At 29.1% G+C, this 15,454-nt stretch overlaps 1 protein-coding gene across 11 annotated transcripts in view; it reads right to left on the bottom strand.

Moving 5' to 3' along the window:
- Window positions 1-15,454, bottom strand: part of LOC107446947 (protein still life, isoform SIF type 1) — a 249,448-nt gene that overhangs the window by 199,087 nt on the left and 34,907 nt on the right. Inside the window, exon 1 of one of the 11 annotated variants that reach the window (XM_071177063.1) lies at window positions 12,826-13,448. The exons of the other annotated variants lie outside the window; for them this stretch is intronic. The gene's annotated coding sequence lies outside the window, so the exon portion shown is untranslated. Of the gene's footprint in view, window positions 1-12,825; window positions 13,449-15,454 lie in introns of those variants that run through there. 11 annotated transcript variants of the gene reach the window in all.

Here is a 15,454-nt window from a genome sequence, read left to right as displayed (position 1 = left end):
TTATGCTTAAGTGGCAGCAATTTTCTAAACAGCTTACAAAAATAGTAACTTTTTTTTTTATGCAGTTAACGACCTGATGTGAAATTGATGATATTACTGCCCTAAAAAAATAGCTTTGACATAAAATTAATAATTTTTCACTTCTGGCTATCACCTTGACAACCAAGGATATTGCCCCCATTTTTCCACGCTTCTATAATTTACTTTCCGAGAATTCTTATGTAAAATTACAGTTATCTACAAACTTATAAAAAATTGATAATAAGTGGACGCAATGTTCATAACATTGCATATTTAATACTCTAAAAATGTATCGAATTTACCCTTTTTATATAAATAATTAGAAATATAAGAAATAAAAAATTGTATTAATTTTGTATTTAAGTACGTTTAATCTTGTAGTAAACCACAAGAGAGTTCTACTATGCACTTGAATTTTATTATTTAGAAATATTTTCTGCAGTTTTAACAGCTTTATCATAAACAGTTTTTAAAATGCAATGTAATATAAACTTTTAAAATAAATTCTTTTTCACCAGGAAATAATTTTAAATTTATTAATAAAATAAATGCTGGCTAAAATTTAAGATTTTGGCATGATTTTTCGTTAAATCAAATTCTTTTAAAATTTGCTAAATGAAATGTACATGAAGAAATAAATAAACTAATGATAGATATCTTGAATATTTATCAAGCATTATTTTATGTGAAATATCAACTAAAGAGAAAAAAAATGTTAGTCATGAAACTTTTTTTTAACTATGGAACAGTGTTAAAAATCGTACATATGTTCTAGTTAAAATTTTATATTTCTCTATTTAATACTACTTTATATTTTTTGAACAAAATGTTCACAAATAGCACAAACATTATTTTGAACTTCTTTTGTGTATTTTTTAAGAATATCTTTAAAAATAGGCTGGATATTTCTGGTTAAACTGGAAGAAATAAACCTATACTGAGAAAAAAACTATGCTCCAAACTATCAAAATATGTTAAAATTTACAATGTTTTTGGTTCTACGGGAACACCAAAAAGCTTAGTAATTTTTCCATAGCACTTTGGCAATGATTTCAGTAAAATTAACAATGAAATATCGTTTTATAATGTGTTGTAAAATTTGGTAAATCTAGTAAAATATGGTAACCACTAATCTACTATGGAATGTTGAACTTAGTTCTGAAGAACTAAACGCTAAAATGAAAGTATTAATTTCAATAACAGTTAAAAGCTCAAGGGCTTTAACAGTTGAAGTCCCGCAGTGGACTGATGGTAAGGACACGGTTCCCAGTAGAACACCGAAGTCAAGCATCACTGGCTGCGGTCAGTAAGCGGGTGGGTGACCACTTTGATCAGTCTGCGTAGAGACCGAAGTTGCGCAGTATCGGTCCTCGTTAAACTGTTCTACCGTAAAGTACTTGACTTCGCGCGCAGCTCGTCGGGCTACCAAAGCAGGGGGGGGGCTGTTCTGCAGAGGATCAAAATTGTGATGGCATGTCTCCGGATCATCCTCAGGGATGTTTCCCAGAAAGTCGCCAATAGCCCATTGTGCAGCTCTAGTTTGACGTAAATAAAGGACCTACCTACCTTTAACAGTTGAAAATTTAGGTTTTATAACGCCTGTTCGTATAACAGAAATTTAAATATTTTTTCAGTAAATCTCTAGAACTTTTAAAATGAATTGAAAATTTTTTGTAGACATTTATAAAACTCGTTTATCTAAAGATAATTCCACGCAAAAATTATATTCATAATTATTTACTATTGTTTTATTATTTCATTTAATAACACTCGGAATGAAATTTAACCGTATGATTTGCGATTTTATATCATTTTAAAGAAAATAATTTATAATGGTTAAGTACAAAATTTTGACGAAATCGGTCAAATAGTTCTTAAATTAATTTTAAAAAAAACTTTTTAAAAAAATTTGATAACTCCGATCTATTTGACCGATTTCGTTTGAATTTTGATATTTGAAATTACATTCTTTTAAAAAACGTAAAAATTTGGCGACCTTAGAGCTCAAAATTTTGCTGACTGCTAATAAATAAAATAATTTAAATAGATACTTGTAACAAAATATTTTGTGTGTCTAATCAACCAACGTATTTCAGGTAAGGCACTCCAATTATTAATATTGAGTCTTAGTAAGTGAAAATCAGGTCTTTACATCAAAAGTTTTTCAGTGTGTTAATTTTTTTCCGCACTATACAAAACTAGACAAAATATTTTAGATTCTAATTCAAATTTCAGTCTGTTATACATATTGTCCTATTGTACATAAAAATTCAGTTTTATAAATTACGAAGATAATAATCTTGTAAGTTTTAATGATTTTTTCAAACCAATATTTCTGAATAAATCGTTTTAGATTTCGTTAAATTAACTCCATTTTTTTCACTTAGCTAAAGTCATCAATGATCGAAGCGTCTCGATGCAGTTACCGTTAAAGAAAATGAAAGAAAGTTCATTGTCCTAAAAAAAAATCTATCACGTGACTCAAAGCTTAATATCACTAATGAATACTATTGTTATAGGGAGAATTCTATTCCGCATTATAAAGAACGGCAACATTTGGAGAAAATTTGGTTCTGTTCCATTTCCCAATCCTTGTCTCGCTTAGCCTCACTCTCCCAGTAATCAATAAGACGACATCCCAAGTTATTCTCTACGTTCTAAACCCCCTCAGAATGTCCTTTTTTTATTTTATTCTTTTTCGATCTCAAACTGGCAAAGAATGCCAATACTCCATGAAGGAAAAAAGACGGGAAGGGGGGACTCTAGTTTCAGACAGAAAGTCAATATTCCAGCTGAAATTTGTCTCTAATATTCTGGTTTTCACGATATTTTTTTGTTCATTCAAGACAAGAAAAGTGTATGTCGCAATGTATTTTGTTTCTGGAAATCGAAATCGACTGACTTATCAACCGAATGTATAACAAAGAAAATGAGAAGTGAAAAAAAAAATGGATAAACGAAAGAAAAGTTGCAGTCATCTATCGGCAGTTGTTTATAATTATTTTTAATTTTATTTTTATTATTTAAGAAACATCGAGACACATATTTTTTTCTTGACATATATAATTTAATTTGTATTTTAAAATTTTCAACGTTTGTTTAAACACGCCCTTTATAAAAAGATAAATTTTGACTTGCTGAAAGCAGCACAGATTTAAAAACTTGTTTTTTCTTGAATGTCTGAATGGAATGGTTGGATATTATAATTCTTATTTTTATGAATACTTCTTAAACATGTATCGTAAAATAAATTATAAATAAAATATAAATACATTAATTATGATGTGTATGAGTATATTATTTATGTATAAAATAATATTTTTTAATTAGTGTTAAGTGGGAGTATTTATGACAACAGGGTAATTGTAACTAGCACTATTTTTTAAAACCCTGCGAAGGGTAAGAATTTAGAAAAATATGTTTTATCAAGTTTGAAGTATTATTTTGCTTCAAGAATCTTTAAATTATTTTTACGTAAAAATGGTGAATCAGTAATTAAATGATTCGAAAACTAAAAACTATCCAAATCTTTGAAAAACAGTGCTGTGCTCTAATGGTATACGGCAGTTAAGGATATCCCCAAAGTCACAACGCTAGGCGATAAGCACGCATAGAATCCGCTAAGACCTGAAACATCCTAGAGGGCGCTACACTAAATGAAACCCCAGTGGGTATTCGCGAGCACAACATTGTGATGATCACATCTCAAACAGTTTCGGTGCATGTTAATACAATGAGATTTCAAATCTAGAAAAAAAATTGTGATAAGTGTAAATCAATTTATAAGAAAGCCCATGATGTTTTTGGACGTTTTTAATTATTGTTCTTAAAGTTTATTACCTGAAAGCATATAGCTAAAATTACCCCATTTTTTTTAATGACCCTATTTCACATTAACTCAAAATTTATGATTTTTTGTATTCTATTGCATGAAAATTTCTATAGCATGAACAAAAAAGAAGCCTCTTCCTTCTTACTCTATAAAGAAGCTGTTGCGATGGTAGAAAGGGGATAATGAGAGATAAAGCATTTTAATATCAGCTTTGAATTAGATGAAAAGTTGTTTCAGAGAAATCGAGGAGCTCACCGCCTTGAACAGGAACTTAAAGAATGCTCCTTGAGAGTGGAAATACAATATAAGTAAAATTATTTAGAAAGATCTGAGCTGGTGTTTTTATTTGTATTATTTCGTTTAATTTTTAGCTTCCTCTAGCTCACTGTATAGCATTTGGGACCTATGTTCCCATAGGATTATTGAGATTTTTTGCATGTAAACTTTTTCCTTTCTTTGTGGCAATTTTATTTTGAAGTATGCTGTATATTTAATTAAAAATGGAAGTAGTAAATACATGTATCCAACGGCTGGCAGTTTGCTAGGAAATGTGTAAATTCAAATATATGTAAGAAATTATAGTGTTTTGAGACATTTTCAACAATTGGCAATTTGCCAAGAGGTAACGGAAGAAAACACTTTGAACTCTCTCTCGAATTTTTTTTCTCTCTGAAAAATTGGGAGTTAATATGCTTTGTTTCGTAAAATTAGAAAAGCAAATTAATGTGTAAAATTAGAAAAGCGAATTAATGTTTTCATTTCTTCTAACAGTTTTTAATAATATTTCGTACATTTACCATTTTTTAGCCAAATGATTAAAAAGTGGTTTTGCTTAGCTCGTCCAACATTCACACCTATTTCAGATAAAACAAAATGGGAATTGAAATATTTTAATTGTTATTGAAATAAAAAAGAGATTTTGAAATAAAAGTATCAAAGAACTGAAAAACGAAAACTAAAAAAACCTTAAAACAGAACGATATCCAAGAAAAGTCTCATAGAAATTTTAATAATAGTTTAGCTCGATCATTTCTTCTATTAATTTTGAAATTAATTTTGAAATTTATTTCAATTTGTCATACTTCAAATAAAAACAAATAATTGATCAAAATTAATAATAAAATTGAAGCTAATAGTACAAAAATAATTACATATAGATAAGCTGCTCAGCCGTCAACGAAAAAATAGCTATAGGAAAGGAAATATATCCTTTAGAATAAGAAACAGGAGTGCATATGATAAACATGCTAAAATTAAAAACATACTTTTTATTTTGACACCTTTATTATTTGTTAATTGTAAAGATCAAACAATGTATGAGTGTATATGACCAAAGCACGAAATTGTAAAAACAAAAGTTTAGTTAAGGATTATAGGAAGGCATAAGATCAATGCTATAAAACAATTTTCAAACATTTTCATCTTATAGAGATATTCCTTTTTTTAGGGGGGGGGGATTTGTTAATTTTTCGACAAACAATTTTTTCCCCGTTTCTAAAATAACTAAATCATAACAAATAGATAATAATTTTCTTCTGGCGTTTTCAGACTTATATCGAAATTTAATTGTAATCTTATCAATTTTAAATGATCTCAGTTTAGAGCTTGAAATAAAAATAACTTAACTTTTCAAAATGAAAACCTTCTCAGAATATGATAAATAACTAGGTAATTTTAAATAACAAAGTAATTTTAAATTGCAAACAACCTGTTTTAAACAACAAGGATTTAAATTATCAAAAGTATTACTCACAAGAAATAAAATAAAGCTGCAAACTATTCGTAGTGTAATACGTAAAAGGAATGTTTCAAAAATTTTATAGTGCACGCCATATTATTTTGATCAAAACAAATAAAATAACCATTGTGCTATTGCAGCTTAAACTTAAAATAGGGGACTTTAAAACATTTTATGCGTGTTAAGTTTAAAAATCAATGAACCATTTAAAATGATTTTGACAATCGAAACAAATACTCATGAGAAATTTACGACAGCTAATACAACGTTTCTTAATAAGAAAAAGCGACGCTGCAACAACAATAATTGCTTCACCGATATCAGATATTTTCAAAACATACTCAAGAATGAAAACATTGGCTGAGGTCATTTAGAAATAATGGAGACTTGTAATCGACTCCTTAATTTCCATATATTTTGGATACGGTTCGTGGAGGGATATTCTTTTATAAAATATATCGCTCTTAATACACAGACAACAAAAAGAGCACTTCTATTGTTTTACCAGAAGTAAAAAAACGAAAGCTCGCGCAACAAGGACACTGATGAAACCGCATGTTAACTGTACAGAGAGTTATGGATTCCAGAAATACCAAGATCTTTTATTTCTGTAATCTCTCGCAGACTGTAATTTCTCAGAATGCAAGCATAAAAAAATTACGTAAAATTGGGAAGGAAAAAAAACTGAGTGGAAATTAACTTTGGGGTTTTTAGTTTGAATATTTTAAAATTTGGAAAAAACGTGGATTTAAAATTTGACACACCAAGTTCGACAGTCTGGTATCAGAACACTTTATAAGTTATTAATTATATTATGTAATAATAAAATTGATTCAACTTATTAGGGAATAAATAAATCGGTCATTTGGTACATTAGTGACGGGATAAATCAGTGAATTAACGAATTAGTGAATAGTCGTATAACTGACTGCATCAGTGATTAACGAGTCAGTGAATCAGTTTATTAATGACTGGGAGAATCAGTGATTCGTTGCATTAATTTTAGCTGCCTTAAAATATTATTCAATATAAATTACCAAAAGTATTTTTCAAAAATTTACTTCCATTTTTAAAAAAAATTGAAACTAAAGAGAAGAAATCTAAATTTAAAACTAAATAGACCTTTCTAATCTGGTCACGCAAAGGTAAACACTTTTAATCGGCATTTAAATTTATAAATCTTTTGGCTGGAGCGCATCGTTAAAATGGTTATTTTTTATTGAATTCAGTGAATTAACGAGCCACTGAATCGACGTATGACAGAGTGAATAAATGAATTTGTAAATCTGCGTTTAAGTGACAGGGTGAACTAGTGAATTAACGAATCAGTAAATCAGCGTCTTAGGGACCGGCCTATCTAGAAAATAGGTATATTATTTGTAGCAACTAAAAGAAGTTTATCCAAAAAAAAAATTTAAAACATATTTTTGAAATTTTACGTTTAAAGCTATAATAAAAACTTAATGAATCTTTCTAGATTGTTTAAGCATTTTTCAAAAACTTTAAACTAGCCAAACCGTAAAATTATTAGGAGGAAAATTCAAAAAAAATAAATCTAGTTTTCAGATGTTCTTCAATTGATGCATAAAAGTCACTTTAAAAATAATTTTGAGATCTATATTCATTACAAAAATATTAATAAAAAAATTATTTAATTATGTTAAAATACTTGTGAATTAAGAAAAAAGATGCGAAATCAAATATCTAAGAAAAAGCAATTGATGAAATATATATACGATTTCTTAATGATATATTAATGATTATATATTGAATACTATAAGGATAATTAATCATAGTTTATTAATACAATTATTGGGCTTTACTGAAAATAATTTCGTTCTTTTATGAAAACGATGGATGATTTTCCTTAAGGGAAGAAATATTTTGCTTTTTATATTGTCCATCTGATTCAATACCTATTACCATCTTTCTAGCAGTAGCATGATTTTACGTTCCTAAAAGTTTTGTTCTATACTGGCAAAAAACTAATGAAAGTTATTGCTTTGAACCTTTTTTTTAATTCATTCGTTTAAAATTGTTAAAGAGCACATTTCTCGTTCTCAGTGATAATTGGCTTCATTTTCTTGACGTTTGACCAAAAGTATCAAATCATAGATGAAGAGAATCATGGATCATAAAAGTATCAAAAGTATCAATGAATCATAGATCATAAAAGTATCAAATCATAGAGAAGCAAATCATAGATGTCTACGCGACGGCACAAATTTCTTTCCATAGGAGAAAATAAGGGATCCATATATAGATATTTTTTCTATAACCATCGTTGAACAGCCGACCTAAATTTTGGGTTTACGATTACTAATGTTTAACTCCGTAGTCTCTTAATTTTGAACCCAATCCAGAAGACAAGGGAGCTCCTAGATCAAGTATTGGGAGAAATTTGCATTCGCGTAAGATTTTTTGTAACCCATGATCCGTCTACCACTGTCGTCGGTGCGAGCCAAGTGCGAAATTCGTATTAACCAACCATTGCTAGGATTCAAACCCGGTTTACAGCATTGGAACGCGAATGTCCTATCCCCTGAGCCACCACGACTCAACCAAATTATAAAATTCGTTTATCCAAGGATAACTTCATGCAAAAAAAAATAGCTTTTAATCAGCATTATGTATTTTTTATTATTTTATTTAATAACAGTTTAAAAAATTTTGAATTGTAAGGCATACAATTTTTACATCATTTTAAGTAATTTGATTCTACATAACAAAATACCAAATGTGAGAAAATCAGTCGAATAGTTTCTAGGAAAATTGATTTTGAGAATAAAATGTTTGTAAAAAAAATTGATTTCTCCGGAACTATTAGCCGAATTTCGTTAAGAAATTTTTTTTTCTTGGCTTGTAAAATTACATTCTTTAAAAAGATCTGAAAAATGGTATACCTTGCGATTCAAAATTTTTTTTCACTATTATTAAAGAAAATAATATAAAATAATAAAAACTTACTAAAAGTTATATTTTGCATGGAGTTATCTTTGGATAAATGGATTTTATAATTGTGCGCAAATTTATTTTCAACTCGCTAAAAAAGTATTGGAGATGTAGTGAAATATGCAAAAAAGGTAAAATTAACATTAGGGAGTCCAAACTTCGGTACGCTCTCCTAAGTAAACTATTGGTACCATATTTCCCTGAATGCGGCTAACCCATATGTTTTTTCTTTCAGAAGTCCAAAAAGTATGTTACTTAGAGAAAGTAAATTTTTGCGTCTGATTTCGCAACTTAAATTATAGTCTGCACTAATTAATTAGTCTATTTGAGGTAACACCTTTGAATTAAGATTTACTCCTAGAACGTGAAATCCGATTATTAGATCAAAAGTAATTTTGGTTAGTCCGTTTATTCTTTTAGCATTGTGCTTGAGCATATTAAGATTAGATATTAAGCACACTTGGCAGCTTTGGAAGGACAAATTAGATAAAGTGCAATTGATAAAGTGTTAAATTAGATAAAGTGTTATACTTATGTGCCTTGGAAACTTAATCATGGAAACCATTAACCATGGAAACTTAATCAAATTATTTTTATTACTTAAAGCATTTTCATAGATTTTATTATTAAGATAGAAAAATAAATATCTATACATAATTATTAAGACTATCTCTAACTTATAAAAATATAAATAGTTTCAGTTTTAAATTATCTTGTGACTTTTTAAAGCTAAATTAAAAGGCAGTAATAATTTTTAAACATGATAATTTCATAGCAAATACTTTATTTTATGAATCGGCTTTGTTCAGAAGTGTTGTCTAAGCGTAGCAGACGGCTTAACCATGGTTTACATTGAGGACGTTGCCTGCTCAACAAAAGCAACCATTGTTTTTGGGGCAGTACTACATTTTAGTTTGTTGAAGACGACCTGACATGCTTATGAGTTGAAAACATATTAAAAACCTCTTCCCTACTCTCTTAAACATTAAAAATTGGATCCCTAAGGATATCACAAAATTCGTGTTAAAATTTATAATCGATTAATCAAAATAAGGTCTTTTTTTCTTCCAACTGGTAATAAATGGCATAGATAAATGATCATAAATGATGATAATAAATTATCACAAATCATAATAATTGAAGTGTTTTTGAAAACATGTAAAAGTGTTTTTATGGCTGCTTGTGTGAGATTGAAGAAGAATAGGACCAACAAATATTTATGAAGAATGACTATGTGCAACTGACTTGATGGTGAAATTCCAATGCGTTTACATTTAGCTTATGTAAGAAGCTTTTTTGCTCTATTTTTAGTACCTAATAGCACAAAAGACAGTATAACACTTAACAATAATAATGTAACACAATAACATTTTCAGCAATAAGACTATAATTTTTGATGGTTCAGCAATCCTGCATTTCTTTCTTTCTTTTTATGAAAATCTTTTCATGCCGATATTACATTTTTGGCGAAACACGAACTCTCAAATATTTGACGAAGTTGTAAAATCACTCGAGTGTGATCTCAGTAATCTTCAAAAAAAAATTTTTGGATTTTTTTTTTTATATTTTTTATTTTTTGATATTCCACTTATGAGGACATGGTACAGAGGCTGATGAACTCACTTGGTGAGTAAGTTTCATGGTTTTGCAGCCTTGCAATGGATAAAAACTAATTCGCATCTTTTCCTGTTATTTTGTGTTGAATTTCCAAACCAATTGTGTCAAGCAAAATGTAGAAATAAACCAAATGTTCTTTTATGACCGTCGTTGAACAGTCCACCCAATTTTGGGTTTACGACTCCGAATGTTCAACTCCTTAGCCTTGTAATTTTGAACTCATTCCAGAAGACTCCTGGATCAAGTATTGCTCGAAATTCACCTTTGTGGAGGACTTTTCGATGGAACTAGCCCGCAATTGCATTACATGGAGAGGAAAATCGCGAAAACGTCCAACGGTCAGCCTGATGGCAAGGGGAATCTAATCCATGATCCGTCTACCACTGAGGATATATCACGTCAGCACTGTGGTTGGTGTGAGCCGGGTGCGGAATTCATATCGGCGTTGCTGGGATTCGAACCCGATTCACCTCATTGGACGGCGAACGCCCTGTGCTACCACAGCTCAAAAAAATGCTCTTGAAGAAATTCGTATCCTCCAATAAACTAAGATAATAATTTCTTTAATTTGGTGAAAAGTTTGGTCAGAACACTTCTCAAGAAAGGCTTTAATCTAATCTCTGTCCGTTTTTTTAGCCTCAATTTTTTTTTACATTTTTTAAAACGTAAGGAGGCTAAAAGTATAAATTTGTCCCATTATCCCAAATTCGGTAGTACAGATTTTCCTGTAATTTATCTCCTGCAAAATTATTTTAAGGGCATAGTAAATCATTTTTGGAAAAAATAAAAACGTGCTTACTGTATTCTTTGACTGAAAAATCATTCAATTCCTAGACAACAAAAATGTATAATATTTTGAAAAACAGTTTTAAGGAAGGGGAAATACATGAATGATGAATCAATACTGTTTTTATGATAATGTGATGTATTTCATTATGTTTCTAATCGGGTACGAACTTTTGCAATCCCCTCATACATAAAATTGCTTACATTCCTGTTATAGATTTATATATTCCTGTTAATCGATGCATATTGAAAATGACAGATCCAATTCATGACAGATCCATAATCAGTTCCTGTTTGCCATCTAATATATTAAACTATTAACGAGTTCATATTTATTGTTATTCTTGATTTATGATAGTTTTGAATCTATTGAATATGCTGAGTAATCAATTGTCTTATACACTAAATGATAAATTACGCATTTATTCTTGACGCTTGCTTAAAATTATTCAAATACATGGTAAATTTACACAAAGAAAACCAACCTTTATTAATCCTGTTTATTTATGCATATTGTAAATGGTAGATCCAATTTATTATTCTCGATTTCTTATTTTGACGTAAAATATTAAGTTATCCCTGAGTTCATCTTTGTTGTTGTTACTGATTCAAGAAGTTGAAGTTTTATGTCTAATCAATGTAAGTAGAAATCAGTATTATATACCACATGATGCATTAGGTAATATTCATTAAGCATATTTAAATTTATTTAAATGGTTAATGCATTAACATAGAAAAACACAACTTTTTTAAATCAAGTATTAGATTGTCACATCATCAAAAATATCTCTATGTCTTATTATACCTTAATATATACCATGGTTTTTAACAGACTATGTTAATTACTAAACGTTTACTAAATGCATATTTTACAGCTAAAACTCGAAAGATGTTAACGTGCACATTTTCTGGCTAATTTGATGATTAAATGATTTGCTTTCACTAACTGATAAATTCTGAATCAAATGTTTTCTACATTTTACCAAAGTAATGCAAGAAGTTATGAATTTTGTATCATTAAAGTTCAAAAGTTTATATCCCTTATTCGATCAATTTATTTGTTCATTATTTTAACTTTGACGCTTTTTATATATTGAAAAATAAACAAATTGCATTAGGTTACTTTTTTAATTGTAATAATACTTTAAACCGTTTGGTTCTTAGTATTAGTTTTTAAAGTTATTAATGATTGATTCGATCAACTAGTTTGTTGATTGTTTACATTAACTTGATTATTTTAGATATCAAAAAACAAAAAAACATAAAATATCAGAAGCATTGGTGTTGTTTTGGCTAAGAAGATCTAATTTTCCCTTCAACAAGTACTTGCAAATTATCTATAGGCAGATTACCAAAGTAATGTAAGAAATGAAACAATTTTCGGCACTTAAATGAATCACGTTACTTAATCTATACTTTACTTAGATAATCTGCGGAATAACTGATCTTTCGAGTTAAATAACATCTTCCCTCAAATCACTTTCAAAACTCAAAACCTTATTTCCCTCTCAATTGCCGATGGTCAACTCTACTTCTTTCGACACGAAGCTCTTCATTTACTGAACTTTACATTTACAGAACTTCAGAAAGTAATAATAAAATTTGTCAATGAAAATCGAAATACATAAACAAGTTTTATTTTTTGTACGACTAACAAAATTATTCTGAAATAAAATAAAAATATTCTGCATTCAAACTATAGAAGAAAAGTGTGTGAAATCGAACTTTATTTACATCTGATTAAGCATAAAATGTTTACAATGATTGATTTTCATTGTGTTTCGATGAAAATCTTTGTTTCTTATTCCATTTTAATAAAGATGAATTTATACAGTAAAATATATAAAATTTATAATAAAAAACATTTTATTCTACATACCTTTCTTGAATTATATCTTGAAAAAAAAAATCCTTCTTTTTAACAGAACTCACTAATCCTAATGACTGTTTTATTGCTTTTGGTATGTATTATCACATGCTATATCCTCTTAAGTTTTAATGCAAAAACTGTTTTCAACCAAACATGAACGAAATATTATAAAAATCAAAAGACTCAAATGAGATGATGCGATAACCTCACACACGTGATTTGTGAAGATGTCTTGCAAATATTAGAATTTTATGAATTCACACAACCAAATAGAAATCTACACAAAAGTCCTGAGCTTAATGTGCGAATTAAGAGTTTTATTTATGCATTTTTCTCAATTAATAAAATTCACTGAGAAATAAAATCACTATGTTTCATATAGTATCTTAATGTTGTGATTATTCCACGAAGAAAACGATTTCATACTATATCTATGATTTGCAAACGATTTTTTTATTGCGAATTTGAATAAATATTCGTTGAAAAGTCTATGCATTTGAACACATTTATCACAAATAAGTACTCTTCTTATGAAACACTGCTTTCTTGTATTAATCCAATTAAAAGAACAAATCCGCATTTCTGTGGAGAACATTTTCTTCTCTGATGACTAGAGAGAGCTTTAACACTCTAGCTACCTGCGAGTCTCGTTCTTTCGGCCCTTCAATAAGATTGCGACGTCATGATGTCACGTGGTACCTCGTAAGTGGAGCCTTCCGCTTCTGATCACTAGGAGTAAATCTCATTTATGCAACCATCTTTGGTCACTAAATAGAAGTTTGGATTTTTTTTGTTCCAAATCGTCCGCGCTTTGCAGATTAATCATTGTTTGAATGATCCATGTCAATAATTCAACACACATTAGGGAATGGAAATTACGAATAGAAATAAATAGGTGGCATCGCAGTTGTCTCCAAATCAATACGCGCACATGTCGGAGATCGATAGAGATTTGTTTACTTCATTCTCCCGCGACAGAAAGTTTCTCTTTTAGTGCGAGAATTGAATTCTTCCGCTCACGCTGTGCCGAATTAAAGATTTAATTAATTAGATTTGTATTTGTTACGAAATAAATCACATCATCAAATTCATCGACAAAGAAAATTTTTCCTCAGTAAAATGTTTTAGATGAAGAAAATATATTAAATAGAAAAAGAATATAATTTAGGCATGAAACTTTGAGTACTAAGTGCTAGAAATATAAATAAGATCTAGTTGAATTAATGTTTTATACATAAAACAAAATAGATTAAAAGCAAAGGAAATAAATGTAAAAAGAATGATTATTAAAAGAAGAAAATAAATTATATAAAAAAAATTGAAGAAAAAAATAGAAATTGCCCGTTTTAGTAAGTCAAATAGATGAATGTGAAAGTACATGTTTACATAAAAAAAAAAACATATTACAAATAATTTAAACTAAGTAAAAATCCTAATTTTTACATTAAATTTCATTTAGGAAAAACTGTTTCTTCTACTTTTTAAACAATTAAAACTTGCTCGCATTTTTATTTTAGTATTAATTTTGTATAAAATTTAATTTTAAAAATTGATTTAATTTAAAAATAAACTATGCATAGCAGGAAACGATAAACTTCTCAAATGTACCCAAATAAATTCATGAGTGGATAAGTTCAGTATAACGTTTTGTGGATAGAAATGACTCAGAAAACTGGAAGTTCACTTTTGATACACATTATTAAATGTTCGAATGTCTGCAGTGTTAACTATGCACATATATTAACTCACATTTATATACACATTTCGACTCTTAATGTTGAACTCGGTTACCTTGTAATTTTAAACCCAACCCAAAAGACAATGAAACTCCTGGATCAAATATTGGGAAAAATTTGGCCTCGTGGTTGACTTTTTTTAAGGAACTAGTCTACATTTGCGTTACATGGAGAGGAAAACCACGAAAACTTCATTCGGTTAGCCTGATGAACAGGAGACTCAAACTCATGATCCGTGTACCACTGAGGATATTTTACGCATCATTGTGGACGGTGCGAGGTAGGTATGGAATTCGTATCGACCAGTCAATGCTTTGATTCGAACCCGGTTTACCTCATTGGAAGGCGAGTACGCTATCCCTTGAGCCACCATCGCTCTATACACATATTGCTCACTCCTGGCACAAACCATGGAGTTAACTTAAACTATTTAAATGTCACACAAATAATGCATTAGAATCTAATTGCCTCGACGCTAACAAGGTGAAGATTTTCGTTACTTTTTGTGGTTTCATGATGAGTTAATTTCTCTCAAAAAAAACACTTAATAAAAACTATTTTTTCTAATTTTTGACTTGCCCTTTCGTCTCTTGGGTTGAGTTTAAAAAATACGATAACTTTAAGATGAATTTATTGCTTTAAATCCTCTTTCAGTGTTACAAGGTTCTTAGTCAGTAAAATAAAGTTGTAGAAAAATTCTTTTTGGCTCTTAAAAGTAAGAGTCTGAAATCAATGTGTAACAACATAACACATTAAAAAAGTGATTTTTTTCCTTATCTTTTAAGAGTAAAAGATTAAGATCAATGTGTAAAATAACGCTAGATCTAATGTGACTCTGCGCAACCCGATTGATCTATCAATGCATGAAATACGATTATTAATATGAATACAGAATATTTTTA

The sequence above is a fragment of the Parasteatoda tepidariorum genome, chromosome 2 (assembly GCF_043381705.1).
Source record: "Parasteatoda tepidariorum isolate YZ-2023 chromosome 2, CAS_Ptep_4.0, whole genome shotgun sequence".
NCBI classification, from domain to species: Eukaryota; Metazoa; Arthropoda; class Arachnida; order Araneae; family Theridiidae; genus Parasteatoda; species Parasteatoda tepidariorum.
The sequence above is the reverse complement of the archived record's forward strand: the minus strand, read 5'-3'. Positions and strand labels throughout refer to the sequence as shown.